This window comes from Ostrea edulis, chromosome 4, assembly GCF_947568905.1.
Source record: "Ostrea edulis chromosome 4, xbOstEdul1.1, whole genome shotgun sequence".
Classification (NCBI taxonomy): Eukaryota; Metazoa; Mollusca; class Bivalvia; order Ostreida; family Ostreidae; genus Ostrea; species Ostrea edulis.
This window is the reverse complement of record NC_079167.1, coordinates 41550187-41564895: the sequence shown is the minus strand read 5'-3', so window position 1 is coordinate 41564895 and position 14709 is coordinate 41550187. Positions and strand designations below refer to the sequence as shown.

General features: G+C 34.4%; 2 protein-coding genes across 2 annotated transcripts in view; one reads left to right on the top strand and one right to left on the bottom strand.

Annotated features, from left to right (window-relative positions):
* The window catches only part of LOC125670090 (uncharacterized), a 675065-nt gene that overhangs the window by 68913 nt on the left and 591443 nt on the right, over window positions 1-14709 (bottom strand). The gene's annotated exons all lie outside the window — the stretch shown is intronic.
* LOC125670094 (NADH dehydrogenase [ubiquinone] iron-sulfur protein 6, mitochondrial) overlaps window positions 1-14709 on the top strand; it is a 67034-nt gene that overhangs the window by 39814 nt on the left and 12511 nt on the right. The window contains exon 3 of the mRNA XM_056162657.1: window positions 10766-10829. The gene's annotated coding sequence lies outside the window, so the exon portion shown is untranslated. The remainder of the gene's footprint in view (window positions 1-10765; window positions 10830-14709) is intronic.

Below are 14709 nucleotides of genomic sequence, written 5' to 3'. Positions count from 1 at the left end.
TTGTTAGCTGACCTGTTTTTATATTCATATGAAGCAGAATTTATTCAAAAACTTCTACGTGAGAAGAAAAAATCTCTCGCTGTGACCTTCAATTCGACTTTTAGATATATCGATGACGTTTTGTCTATTAACAATGATAGCTTTCATTCATATGTCGATTTGATATATCCCTGTCAGCTCGAAATAAAGGACACCACAGAGTCGTCCACTTCTGCTTCATACTTAGATATTTTATTGAAAGTAGACATTAACGGCAAACAGACAACTCAACCGTATGACAGACGGGATGATTTCAGCTTCTCCATCGTCAACTTCCCACATTTATGTAGCAATATTCCATTATCACCTGCATATGGTGTTTATATATCTCAACTGATTCGATATGCAAGAGCTTGTTCTGGGTATAGTCAGTTTTTAAATCGAGGTAAGCTACTGACAAACAAGTTGATGGTACAGGGATTTCAACAGTCTCGATTGAAGTCAGCATTTCGCAAATTCTATGGTCGTTATAACGATCTAGTTCGTCAATACAACCCCGCATTGGGTCAAATGCTGTCTGACGTGTTTCATACCGATTGTTAAGCCGTTCTTGGCACACTGATTTGACTGCGGATAACTCCGTTTACCTGATCAGGATATGAGGCTCACGGCGGGTGTGACCGGTTAACAGGGGATGCTTACTCCTCCTAGGCACCTGATCCCACCTCTGGTGTGTCCAGGGGTCCGTGTTTGCCCAACTATCTATTTTGTATTGCTTGTAGGAGTTATGAGATTGATCACTGTTCGTTATCTTCACCTTGCACCTTTTAATTGCATAAGAAAATATTATAAAATTCTCAGAAAAATGTCTTTTGATTAAAATCACAACCACCCCTTCTCCTTAGACTCGCCAGGCGTGATAGGAGAAGGGATGGGGTTTCATCAGACTGAGTAAAATGACACAGCTTAACGATGTAAACTCACGACTCAATTAAAAACAAAATATATAAAATTAGTGGACCCTTACGATCAAGATGAAAATTTTAAAACATTGTATTTCTTTAATAATCATATATTCTTCTCTCATATATTTCTGAATGAACAAACTATTAGAAGTATACACTTAGTTGAGTATAAGGTATATACAGATTTTTTTTTTTATCTTCATCGTAAAATAATAGCCCTAGTATGTCTGTAAGTGGTATGTGAATTCTGAGATCCCGTGCCTCCGCCCATGATGTAATGTGATAGACCCTTATCATAGCGGAGTTCACCGCGTCACAAGAAGCTATGAGAAAATGTTAAAACCAAGTAAAATGACACATTTTATCAACGAAAACTCACGACTTAGTTAAAAATAAGAAAAACAAACAAATAATCAGGTTATCTCGTGACATTTCACAGAGCACATATTCTCTGTATATTACATAAGACTGGTTATAAAAAAAGAAAGGGGAAAAAAAAAAGATAAACGTGATTTTAAATAGTAAATGATTTTCGTAAATATACGTAACAGACATCCATTACATAACATTGTGATAAAAGATACACGTAATTACGTGTGTGGGGGCGGATGCCATATCAGTTACGCTTGAGTAGGCGGATAACTAGACACTAGTGGACGGCCGTGTGGTGACGTTAGTGATAACGAATCTGCTAATACTGTGATGACGCCTGAGTGAATGTGACAATATACAATTATGGACTGTTTAGCAGGGAGACATCACAAATTATTAGGTCTGAGTAGGGTTATCACCCTCGGGCGCATAGGCGCCCTCGGGTCATATGATATAAACAAATTTTTCTACCTTTAGCACTGAAGAGTTCCCATGGTAAAAAATATTTTGGTTGGTTTTGGTTTTCTCATTTATTGTTGTTTGGAAATCTTCTATGTTTTAAGAGCAGGAAAGGGGTCAGTAAACAATTATGACACCAGAATCATTCAGGAGGAAACAATCAGGAAGATTTATTAGTAAAAAACATCATCAAAGGTTACAGAATGCTAAGAAAGGTTATGCATTATCCCTTGGACGTAAGATAGTGAATGTTGATGCCAATAATAACGTGGTGATCGAGGAGAAGTTGGATGAATCAAGAATCAAGAAAAAATTGTTCGTCTGGTGATAATTCACAAGAATGTCTAGGAAATGAAGACGCGCATCCATCTGATGCATCAGAGAGTGAGGAATCGGAAGAAGAGCACGAGGAGGTGATTTGTTGGAGAAGTGGGAGATGATTTGTGGAACTTGGAATTCTAGTGGACAATTTGGGAAAAGGTTGTGCTGCTTGTGGTAGACCACTAGATTTAAGACATTGCGAGGACGAAAAACGGTGTGGACTTGGATCATTGCTATAGATAAGATGTCAGCAGGAAGCATGCAGTCATCTTTCTCCAGTTTCTACTGGGAAACGTCATAATGCAGAAACTAACGTAAAATGGCACATCAAAGAGATCCTGTATTAGGCATTTCTTTATTGTTTTCAGAGATGAATAGCAAAGGAAAACCAAGAGTGACAAAAACAGTAAAATCACTAGATGCTGTCACAAGACAGTAATACCCGCACACAAGTGTTTGCCTTTAAATATACTCTTCGTCATATTGGTGTTACTGGCAAAGAAGCCACAATCGTTATTTTATAATTAATTAATGCATAAATTGTAAGAGGAGTTCTGGAAACCAAGGTTTTTTGTACAAAGAGCATTATTTTCGACCCCCATTTGGCCCCCAGGGCAAAAATAAAAATTCCAAAACCTTATTGTGCATCTACAGGACACCAGCAACCAATTTCCTAAAGATTATTAGGATACTGCTTAAAACGTAAAAAGAGTTCTGGAGACCTGAGTGTTCTTTTGTGCAAAAATGTCATTTTTCAACCCTCATTTGACTCCAGGAGTGAAAATAAAAATTTCAAAACCTTATTGCACATCTACAGGACACCAGCAATCATCATCCAAAAGATTATTAGGATACTGCTTAAAATGTAAGAGGAGTTCTGGAAACAAGGGTTTTTTTTGGTACAAAATCGTCATTTTTCGATCCCCACTTGGCCCCCAGGGCAAAAATAAAAATTCCGAAACCCTATTGTGCATCTACAGGACACCAGCAACCATCTCCCTAACGATTATTAGGATACTGCTTAAAATGTAAGAGGAGTTCTGGGAACCAGGGTTCTTTTGTGCAAAAAAACGTAATTTTTCGACCCTCATCTGACTCCTGGGGTGAAAATGAAGATTCCAAAACCTTATTGCACATCTACAGGACACCAGCAATCATCTTCCAAAAGATTATTAGGCTACTGTGTAAAATGTAAGAGGAGTTCTGGGAACCAGGATTTCTTTGTACAAAATCGTCATTTTTCGACCCCTATTTTATCCCTAGCGTGAAAATGAAAATTCCAAAACCTTATTGCACATCTACAGGACACCAGCAAGCATTTTCCAAAAGATGATTAGGCTACTGTGTAAATTGTAAGACGAGTTCTGGGAACCAGGGTTGTGTTAAAAAGCATCATTTTCGACCCCCATTTGGCCCCCAGGGTGAAATTGAAAATTCCGAAACCTTATTGCACATCTACAGGACCCAACCAATCATCTTCCAAAAGATGATTGGGCTACTGCATGAAATGTAGGAGGAGTTCTGGGAACCAGGTTTTTGTTGAAAAAACGTCATTTTTTGACCCCCGTTTTGCCCCCAGGGTAAAATGGAATATTCTAAAAACTTATCATATATCTACAGTACACCACCTATCATATTCCAAAAGATTAATTTGTTACCACTTGAAATAAAAGAGCAGTTTGAGGAAGAAGAAAGTGTGACAGACGGACGGACCAGGGTAACAACAATTAATATACCCGAACCCTTCTTTAGAAAGTGCGGGTATAATAAATGCCATTGTAAAATATTTTCAGAAATTGTAACATTTTACTCTTATATTATGGGAGATAACTCTTCTTTGTCTTGAGAAAATCAGCCAATGTCATTAAGGTCTTCTGTAACAACGGAAGACCTTCTACTGATTGTGCTGGTTAAGATTAGACCTTCTACTGATTGTGCTGGTTAAGATTATTCTTATTATTCTTTTTCTTCTTCTTTTTCCTAGACGCTAACTTTGAAGCTTCACATCTCGCTCATTTCTGCATGGATTTTGCTCAAATTTTCAGGGTTTATAAACTTTACAAAACAATTTTGAAATCATGTACTACATTTCAGAAATTCCCTTCTGTTCACGAGTTATTCCCCTTTGAATGAAATTTTAGGGACTTTGGTTTCCAGACAAAGGCTCCGACACTGTATAAGCTTGAGCAGAAAATGCATTGAAAATGAAAAGTAGGAGCATTGTAGTTGTGCACATCGTTTTTGGTTTTTTGATTACAGCGTTCGAAATGGTGGTTGACAGGGTTCAAAAATTAGGACGTCTAAAGGAGCAAAAAATTACACATATTTTCCTTTGTATTTTTTAAACTACTAAAAATATTTTGTTAAGACGTGTAGAACAAAAGTTGTGCAAAATGTTAAGAGCTTTCTTTTGATATCCTACAAAGGGGCTGGCCTCTTAAATTAGGGATCTGGGGATCTTCAAAGTTTTCGCTTTATAACTCAAACACAGTAGATATTTCGATATGGCTTTCGCTGGAAAAGTTGTTCTTTAACATCTTATTGATCTCATTAACATAATATTGTGTTCGAGTATTGTGTTATATATGAGTAAAAAGCTTGACCCGCAAACAGGTAACCGTATCATTAGGTAGGTGAAGGGGGGGGGGGATATGCGTATAACTTAAATAAACTTGCTTTAATTGATAAATCTGACTTTATGAAATGCTAATATTCTTTTAAAATAAGTTTTTAACGTGATCTATGGTTACTTTAAAAATCATCTATCGACAACTTTCTTTTTTTATTATTTAGTAGCTTTAATATAAACAATCATTCCAAAGAAAAAAAGAGGAAAAGGTTATCTCTTCTACGTTTGTCATTAAAACAACGATATATTTAATTGAAAAACAAACCTTCAAGCATAGAAGAACTCAGTCATTAACTACACGCATCTTACATACACCGCGGGGTTTGTTTTTGTTTACAATTACGTAACCGCCTCGAAGAACCATCGCGTGTGAACCAGGGCATGTACACAAAGTAAACATTGTCGTCCTAAATATAACACAGAATGTTATGTTTTTGATCATATTGGATTTTTCGAATAATTCAGTCTTTCCGGGGATGTATATGCTTGTTTATACGTCCCTGGTCTTACGCTTGATTTGTTTTAAATTCAAAACTCTAGAGCATTGAGTCAGGCATCAATTTTAAAATCTACAATTTAATATACAGTTCGTTTCTCAATTATGTCTAATTGAATGTGTGTTTAATATCGGAGATTCATCGCTGCTGGACTAGCGATCTGTGATTTCACACTACTTTAACTGAACACACAAGCTTTACTCAAATTCTTCGTTTTGAAAAAGAAAATGTATACATTTTACAAACATAACGAATTATTTCTGAACATGTTTTGAAATCAATAATTTATAATCATGATTAAACCAAATCTAAACATGCGTATAGAATATTCAGAAACCCATGGCCGACCAGTTTCATTTCAAATGATTTGTTGTTTTATTGTTTAAAAACAATGACTTTGATTGAACATCGATTCAGAACTCCTGGTCCAAATTGTGTAACTTCGGCACGTGCCCCTGGCGTGAAATTCACACGCGACTTCTGTGCGCACTGTGTACATAATATACCTACATGTATTTACGCAGATAGATATTAAAGTTTAATAAAATATTCAAGATTTGGGAGCAATTTATTTGATTTGTATGTATAAATAATTCAAACTCGATGAATTATTCTCTTCAGTCTGAATATTATGCTATCATAATTTTGTTGTATGATAAAATATTGGTAACAGCTATAAACCTTTATTGTATGTCCTGAGCCATACATTTCATAAATTTAAATAATAATTTTTTTCTTCATTATTGGGACTGAAAAGTGAAATAATTTAACCCCACATACACGCGCGCCTCAAAAGACTGATTCGTGGAATGAGATCATACACGCATGTACTTGAGTAGTATAAATTTATTAAACACCTAACGATAAAAATTTATAGTACACCTTTATAGCTTCATTTCAATGATATATATTAAATTCTCAAACTATTTCATAATTACATACGAGAAGTCAGAATCGCCAGCGTAGCCAAACTACTTATATCGTTACAACAGATTTTCATGTTAACTGAGGCTGCATTAGGACCTGACCCAAGGACATATGGTCAAGTTCAAGGTTTTTATGTCACACAGCTTCGACGGAAGACCTCTCGTTGCTTTGCAATGAGCTTTTGCTCTAGTTTTTACAATTTTGCTTCTCCTCAGAAAATTCACCGCGTATGGTATATGTTTTTAAGTTTATATTACACTTTAAACATTAAGTCAACATATTATGAAGTTTATTTAATTTGTAAACCTTTACTGAGGGTGCAATGTCCATATATGTAATTTTATTGAAGCAGCAACTAATATTTTCCGAGTGTAAAATTTGTAATGAATTTTAAATATTTTACATGTTATGTTGTAAATCTAATATCAGTACACTTTGTTCTCCTTGACAATCATTTTTTGAGGGATAAAAAAGGTAAACAAATGAAGAATAAACTAATTTACCATGATAACTATTGTTTTGTACTTTTTTGGAAATACGGAAAATATTTCACTCTCCAAGTCAAAGGGCAAAAGAATTCAAGGAATTATCCCCTTTTATAAAAGAATGACATCATATAAAGTCTCTTCGAAAGGAAAAAAATTGTTTGTATCATCCTTCAGAGAGACAAAGACGTTTTCTCTATTCTACATTGTACCTATCGTGTGGTTCATACCAACGCAATAAAAATTTAGGGGATATGCTCATATCCTCTATTTCAGAATAATTAAACTGCATGATAATTATGAAGTACAAATAGACTTCTGATAAGGCGGATTTGCATGCAGCAAAAATTCAATTCATCGATCAATCAAATCAATTAGCTCAATACTATGTAACCTCGTATCACATCGCCGAAACAATTAGTGTAGAGTCAAGTGATTGTTGAGGTACGTGGCTAATAGGAGCCATATATTTCTTACTAGATTTATGGGGGCTAGTGTTGAAGTAATTTTGGAGAAATCCTGTAATCCGATACACGAGGTCTGGGACCTTTCAGCGAACATAGTAGTTAAAAGTGTAGTGAATGGATAAGTTGGCTGTTTTATAATGTCATTAGATTTCTGTAATAACTTCATTGGCGATGATGAAATCGCCGTAAATCAAAGAAGTAGGAAACATGTTTCCTTCATTGGAACAATTGGACACGATTTGAACTGAAAATTTTCAAATTTCATTTTTAATGTTTAGAATGCGTAACTAAGGTTTTTCAAATAGTCTGCAAAATTTGAATGTCAGTTGTCAAGGTACATGAGAGATATAGAACTCACAAATTTTTGTTATGTAAACAAAGCTCGCACCATGTTTTCGTTTTATACGTAGGTTGAATATACCCGTAAAAGCTTCAATTAAAGCAAAATTTTTAATTAAAAAGTTAATTCTGAACACAGTCAAATAGTTTCTAGTGTTTGGCACATCTCATTTTGGTTTAAACATGCCATTTTCTATAACGTAATTTATATGTTAACAAAAACATGGCACGAACCTTGTTTACATAACAAAGAATTGTGAGTGCTGTATCCCACTTGAAACTCAACAACTGCTATTCAAATTTTGGTTGACCATTAGAAATACTTTAGTTAAGCATTACAAACAGTAAAAATAGAAAAATAAAATTTGAAAATTTTCAGCTCAAATCGTGTCCATGCCCATCTAATGTTTGATCTACTTATGGAATGTCAAACGTTGCAATATTTGATCTTTTCCATTTGTATTGTATAATTTTCCATTTGTATTCTATATTTTCCATTTGTATTGTATAATTTTCTATTTGTATTCTATATTTTCCATTTGCATTGTATAATTTTTCATTTGCATTGTATAATTTCCATTTGTATTGTATAATTTTCCATTTGTATTGTATAATTTTCCATTTGTATTCCATATTTTCCATTTGTATTATATATTTTTTTCGTTTTGCATTGTATAATTTCCATTTGCATTGCAAAATCTTTCATTTGTATTGCATCCGAGGGATTGTTTATTTTGATTTGTTACGAAGGATTTCATTAGTTTAGGTCCCACTTATATTTAGCCGTGACGTACCACAAATAGACTTACTATGCTACATCACGCGCACAGTGGCGTAGCAGTGGGTTTTTTTTAACGTGTCAACGCCTGTCGCAACACGGGATGTCTGCTTTTAAGGTCACATTATCCGAAAGATCTGTGATTCTCACTTTTAGATAGCAATGCGTATGGGAAAGTATTAACTGGTTTGATGCAGCCATGACACGAGTAGAACTCGAACACTCGACCTCACGGTTACGAACCAAAGGATATATCACTGAACTACCGCGACCGGTTCCATATAAGGACTTGTTGAACATACATGTAGTTAGCAATGTGGAATCTTTCGCCGGGAGACCCCCCCCCTTTCCTTCACAAATATGATATTTTATATATAGATGTCAAAAAAGCATGCATGTGCGTTTTATTTTGTCAAAACGCACTTGTTCCAGGGGACTTACAGGGGCGGATCCAGGAATTGCAGTTACGGGGCGCCACTTTATGAGGCAGGAGGTCTGGGGGCGCCTTGAGGCGGCCCCCAGTGGGTCCAGGGGGCGAAGCCCCCGAAAGCTGGATTTTACAGATTTTATAGGGCTTGAAATATGTCATTTTTAATAAAGTAAAATTAGTAAAATGACGTAAATTTTAAGGGTTTCTGGAAAAATTAAGTTCTCCCAATAAAGTAATTTAAGAAATCAAAAGATTTTGTCATTTATTTCTCCGGGAATGGAAGAAATTATTGCTTCTTTTATCTTTTAATACATTTTTCTAAACAAGATACCAAGATTTACCTTAAATTTAAAAATTGGGGGGGGGGGGGGGGGGCAGTCCCCAGACATCCAGGGGCCCATTTTACAAAACAACTTACGACAAAGTCGCAAGTCTTAAATCGTATTATACAGTTATTACTTTAAATGAATGAATTAAAACTTTTCTGAGGCTAATTTTCAATATTTTCTTTAAAAAAATATCTTGCATTCAGAGTGAATAAATTACAATATAGTTGAAAATTCCAGTAAGTAAAGTTTGTCGTAAGTCGTAAGTTCTTTTGTAAAACGCGCCCCAGTAGTTTACTGCATCCTTTCGTTCAGAATTATCTAGATCAGCCAGTGGTTAAATAGGAGACTAGTTTGAATATGCTGATCACATTAGACGCATAAAAGCGTTCAATTAATTGGGGAGGGGGGGGTGTACGCCATTACACTTAGCAAATACGGTACATTCCTGCGAAACGTGGCTCCTGAACTTTACCTCTTCAACATCTCGCGCATTAACAAATTCGATAAACGATAACTCCATTGAATCCATTGAATAGTTGTAACAAGCCAAACTCGATGTTAACAATTGGCTGATTGGTGGGGACCCAAGGGCCGAATTAAGTCCCCCGAATCTACTGAATTCTGACTAAATAAAAATGTGCATGCTTTTCTGGAGAGTTCTATTTAAAAAAAAAAGATCAGGGGGTGGGGGATTCGCCATTACTAGAGCTAGCTACGTATTTTAAAAAATAACTAGTCCTACATGGACCTGATCGCGGTAGCTCAGCAATATATCGCTTGGTTTGTGGGTGAGAGGTCGTGAGTTCGAGAACCGTTACTGTCATTGCCGCATCAAACCTAAGATATAAACAAAGACAGTGATTGCTCCTTTGCCAAACACTCGGCATTTAAAAGTGAGAATCACGGGTCTTTCCGTAATGACCTTAAAAACAGATATTCCGTATCGCTGCACAGGCGTTGGCACGATAAAGAACCGTCATTGCTACGGCCCTGTGTGCTAAGCACGTCTACAGATGTGGTACATCAGTGACGTTAACTAATGAAATCCTTCGTAACAAATCAAAATAAACATTCCCGGGATACAATCCAAATGAAAAATTATACAATGCAAATGGAAAATATCGAATACAAATGGAAAATTATACAATACAAATGGAAAATATAGAATACAAATGGAAAATTATACAATACAAATGGAAATTATACAATGGAAATGAAAAATTATACAATGTAAATGGAAAATATAGAATACAAATGGAAAATTATACAATACAAATGGAAAAGATCAAATATTGCAACGTTTGACATGCCATATCTACTGACACACACATTATATTCTCAGAAACTGGTTCTTAATTTCGTTTTTTATTTAATAATTTCGTTTTCGTTTTTTATTCAATAATTTCGTTTTTTTATTTAATTTTTTTTAATATATCAATTTAGTCTCGCTTTCCCCAGACTCTCGCTCTCGTGCAAAGTCTCAAGAGCGAGAGTCTAGGCATCTTCCCAAGTCAAGGGTTTCTGATCCGCTCCGCTCCATGAACAGAAACCCTTGACTTGGGAAGATGGAGTCTGGGGTAAGCGAGACTAATATTAATTTCGTTTTTATCTAATATTTTCGTTTTCATTTATTAATTTGGTTTTTATTCAATAATTTAGTTTTATATCTAATAATTTGTTGTTTTTTTATTTAATTTTTTTTAATAATTTCATTTTTTAGTTAGTTTTTGTTTTTTAGTATAATTAATTTCGTTTTTTTAATTTAATAATTTCGGTTTTTTAATTTAGTTTTGGTTTGCACTAATGGGCTTCCGTATACATAGGGATCTCCCTTTGGAAGAGGATAATGTAGGTAAGCTAAATATATTTGTTTTATTATGTCTTCAAGTCCATACCTGGGGCCACTTTCACAAGACTATCTTATGACTAAAATCTCTTTAAAAAGTCCAAAAGTCATAAGATCCTTTTACAGCTGTTTGACAAAACTGTCACTATTAATGTGTTAGAAATCTTATCCAGCGAGATACACTTGTCTTAAAGGGACATTAGCTGTCAGCTATCTTTTTTAAAAGTCTAAACCGTCATTAAACTAGAGCAAAGCTCGTTGCAAAGCAACGAGAGGTCTTCCGTCGGAGCTGTGTGACATAAAAATGGCTCAGGACATACAATAAAGGTTTATAGCTGTTACCAATATTTTATCATACAACAAAATTATGATAGCATAATATTCAGACTGAAGAGAATAATTCAACGAGTTTGAATTATTTATACATACAAATCAAATAAAATGCTCTCAAATCTTGAATATTTTATTAAACTTTAATATCTATCTGCGTAAATACATGTAGGTATATTATATACACAGTGCGCACAGAAGTCGCGTATGAATTTCACGCCAGGGGCATGTGCCGAAGTTACACAATTTGGACCAGGAGTTCTGAATCAGTGTTTAATCAAAGTCATTGTTTTTAAACAATAAAACAACAAATCATTTGAAATGAAACTGGTCGGCCATGGGTTTCTGAATATTCTATACGCATGTTTAGATTTGATTTAATCATGATTATAAACTATTGATTTCAAAACATGTTCAGAAATAATTCGTTATGTTTGTAAAATGTATCCAATTTCTTTTTCACAACGAAGAATTTGAGTAAAGCTTGTGTGTTCAGTTAAAGTAGTGTGAAATCACAGATCACTAGTCCAGCAGCGATGAATCTCTTATATTAAACACATATTCAATATGCCGGTTTCGAGATACGTCCGATTTATTTCCCTTTGTAGAACTCTCGTACATAGTAAGGCGTGAAAGAATTTGTTTACACGCGGGGGTGGGACAGATATTCATCACAGCGTAAGTGCATGTGCTCAGTAAGTTTCTCATACGCTGTTTAATAACCCGAATTCGACTGATACACACACTAAGTAAGTAATACGTATTTAGGAAGTAATTAAATACATAGAATTCATATCCTATCACGTTATTTTGCTGGTCATAGGTACCATATCCAAGATATTTCTTGCAAATATGACATTGTTTGTATGTTTCCACTTCGGTAAAACATTTCTTTCGATAGTATTTAGTATTTCCCACATTTACAAAGAAGCAGCTTTTAATACATTTCATCGTCTTCCTTGTTGGCTGTATATCCACTCTGTCCCACTTAGGCATTCAAAGTTCCACTAAATGCACCTCCTATACAGAAGAGTTCGTATCTCGAAACTGGCGTATTAGACATGATTGAGAAACGAACTGTATATTAATAAATTGCAGAATTTAAAATTGATGCCTGACTCAATGCTCTAGAGTTTTGAATTTAAAACAAATAAAACGTAAGACTAGGGACGTATAAACAAGTATATACATCCCCGGAAAGACTGAATTATTCGAAAAATCCATTATGATAAAAAACATAACATTCTGTGTTATATTTAGGACGACAATGTTTACTTTGTGCGCATGCCCTGGTTCACACGCGATGGTTCTTCGAGGCGGTTACGTAATTGTAAACAAAAACAAACCCCGCGGTGTATGTAAGATGCGTGTAGTTAATGACTGAGTTATTCTATGCTTGAAGGTTTGTTTCTTCAATTAAATATATCGTTGTTTAATAACAAACGTAGAAGAGATAACCTTTTCCTCTTTTTTTCTTTGGAATGATTTTATATTAAAGCTACTAAATAATAAAAAAAGTTGTCGATAGATGATTTTTAAAGGAACCATAGATCACGTTAAAACCTTATTTTAAAAGAATATTAGCATTTCATGAAGTCAGATTTATCAATTAAAGCAAGTTTATTTAAGTTATACACATATTTTTCCCCCTTCACCTACCTAATGATACGGTTACCTGTTTGCGGGTCAAGCTTTTTACTCATATATAACACAATACTCCAGCAAAATATTATGTTAATGAGATCAATAAGATGTTAAATAACAACTTTTCCAGCGAAAGCCATATCGAAATATTTACCGTTTTTGAGTTATAAAGCGAAAACTTTGAAGATCCCCAATTTAAGGGACTAGCCCCTTTTGAGGGATATCAAAAGAAAGCTCTTAACATTTTGCACAACTTTTGTTCTACACGTCTTAACAAAATATTTTTAGTAGTTTAAAAGATACAAAGGAAAATATATGTAATTTTTTGCTCCTTTAGACGTCCTAATTTTTTAACCCTGTCAACCACCATTTCGAACGCTGTAATCAAAAAACCAAAAACGATGTGCACAACTACAATGCTCCTACTTTTCATTTTCAATGCATTTTCTGCTCAAGCTTATACAGTGTCGGAGCCTTTGTCTGGAAACCAAAGTCCCTAAAATTTCATTCAAAGGGGAATAACTCGTGAACAGAAGGGAATTTCTGAAATGTAGTACATGATTTTAAAATTGTTTTGTAAAGTTTATAAACCCTGAAAATTTGAGCAAAATCCATGCTAAAATGAGCGAGATATGAAGCTTCAAAGTTGGCGTCTAGGAAAAAAAAGAAAAAAAGAAAGAATAAGAAGAATGATCTTAACCAGCACAATCAGTAGAAGGTCTTCCGTTGTTACGGAAGACCTTAATAAAATGCCGGAATACGTAAAATAAATGAAGAAAAATAAATCTGATAGTAAAAAAGCAATCTCAAATCGTATTTTATGAAAATTGTGTAAAATTTCTCCGCAATGAATTAAATATAGATATTTCCATGCAAATATGTTTTGGTCATTGTTTCTTTATAAACAAAAGAAAGACGAAGGCCTATGTTTAGATCAGGAATAGGCAGGAATAGGCATTTCATACGCAGAGTCGTGTATTCATGGACAGAAATAGACGGTGGGGGTGGGGGGTATACACATCATTGGCAAGTTTCGTTTACATGTGGTCTCTGTAGACACAAAGGAGTGGTGGATCAAAAACAAAATACACCCCCATAATATATATATATATCTACATAATATTGTATATACAAAGCACTAAAATACACCCCCATAATATATATATATATATCTACATAATATTGTATATACAAAGCACTAAAATACACCCCCATAATATATATATATCTACATAATATTGTATATACAAAGCACTAAAATACACCCCCATAATATATATATATATATCTACATAATACTGTATATACAAAGCACTAAAATACACCCCCATAATATATATATATATATATATATATATATATATATATATATCTACACAATATTGTATATACAAAGCACTAAAATGTACATACAAAGCACTAAAATGTACATACAAAGCACTAAACTGACCAACAACACGAACCAGATTGTCAAAGTTTCGGGATGACATGTCCCTTCTTCAGGACAAACAAAAAACAATTACATAATGTGGTCAATATTGATAGAGAAGAATAACAAAACAAACAAAAACTACAAATAAATACCTCCAGCACTAAGCTACACCAAATCTACAAACGTATTTACACCGCAGACTACATGTTTTTGGTTTTTAGGCTTGCCAAACAATGTTAAGTGCGGAGTGAATTACGACATGTCCGATTTGTCCAAAGAGCTGATCCACAATATACAAAGTAGTAATGATGAACTTAATTAACCTCAGGAAAGATAACAGTGTTATAAATTTCCATTAATGCTGCATTTGGCATAAAATTTTGCAGACGACATAAAATACCTATTTCCTGTGAAAATGTCTTGCATAAAGAATCAATGTATACAAACCAGTCAGATAATCAGCGTTTATATACAGTCTCT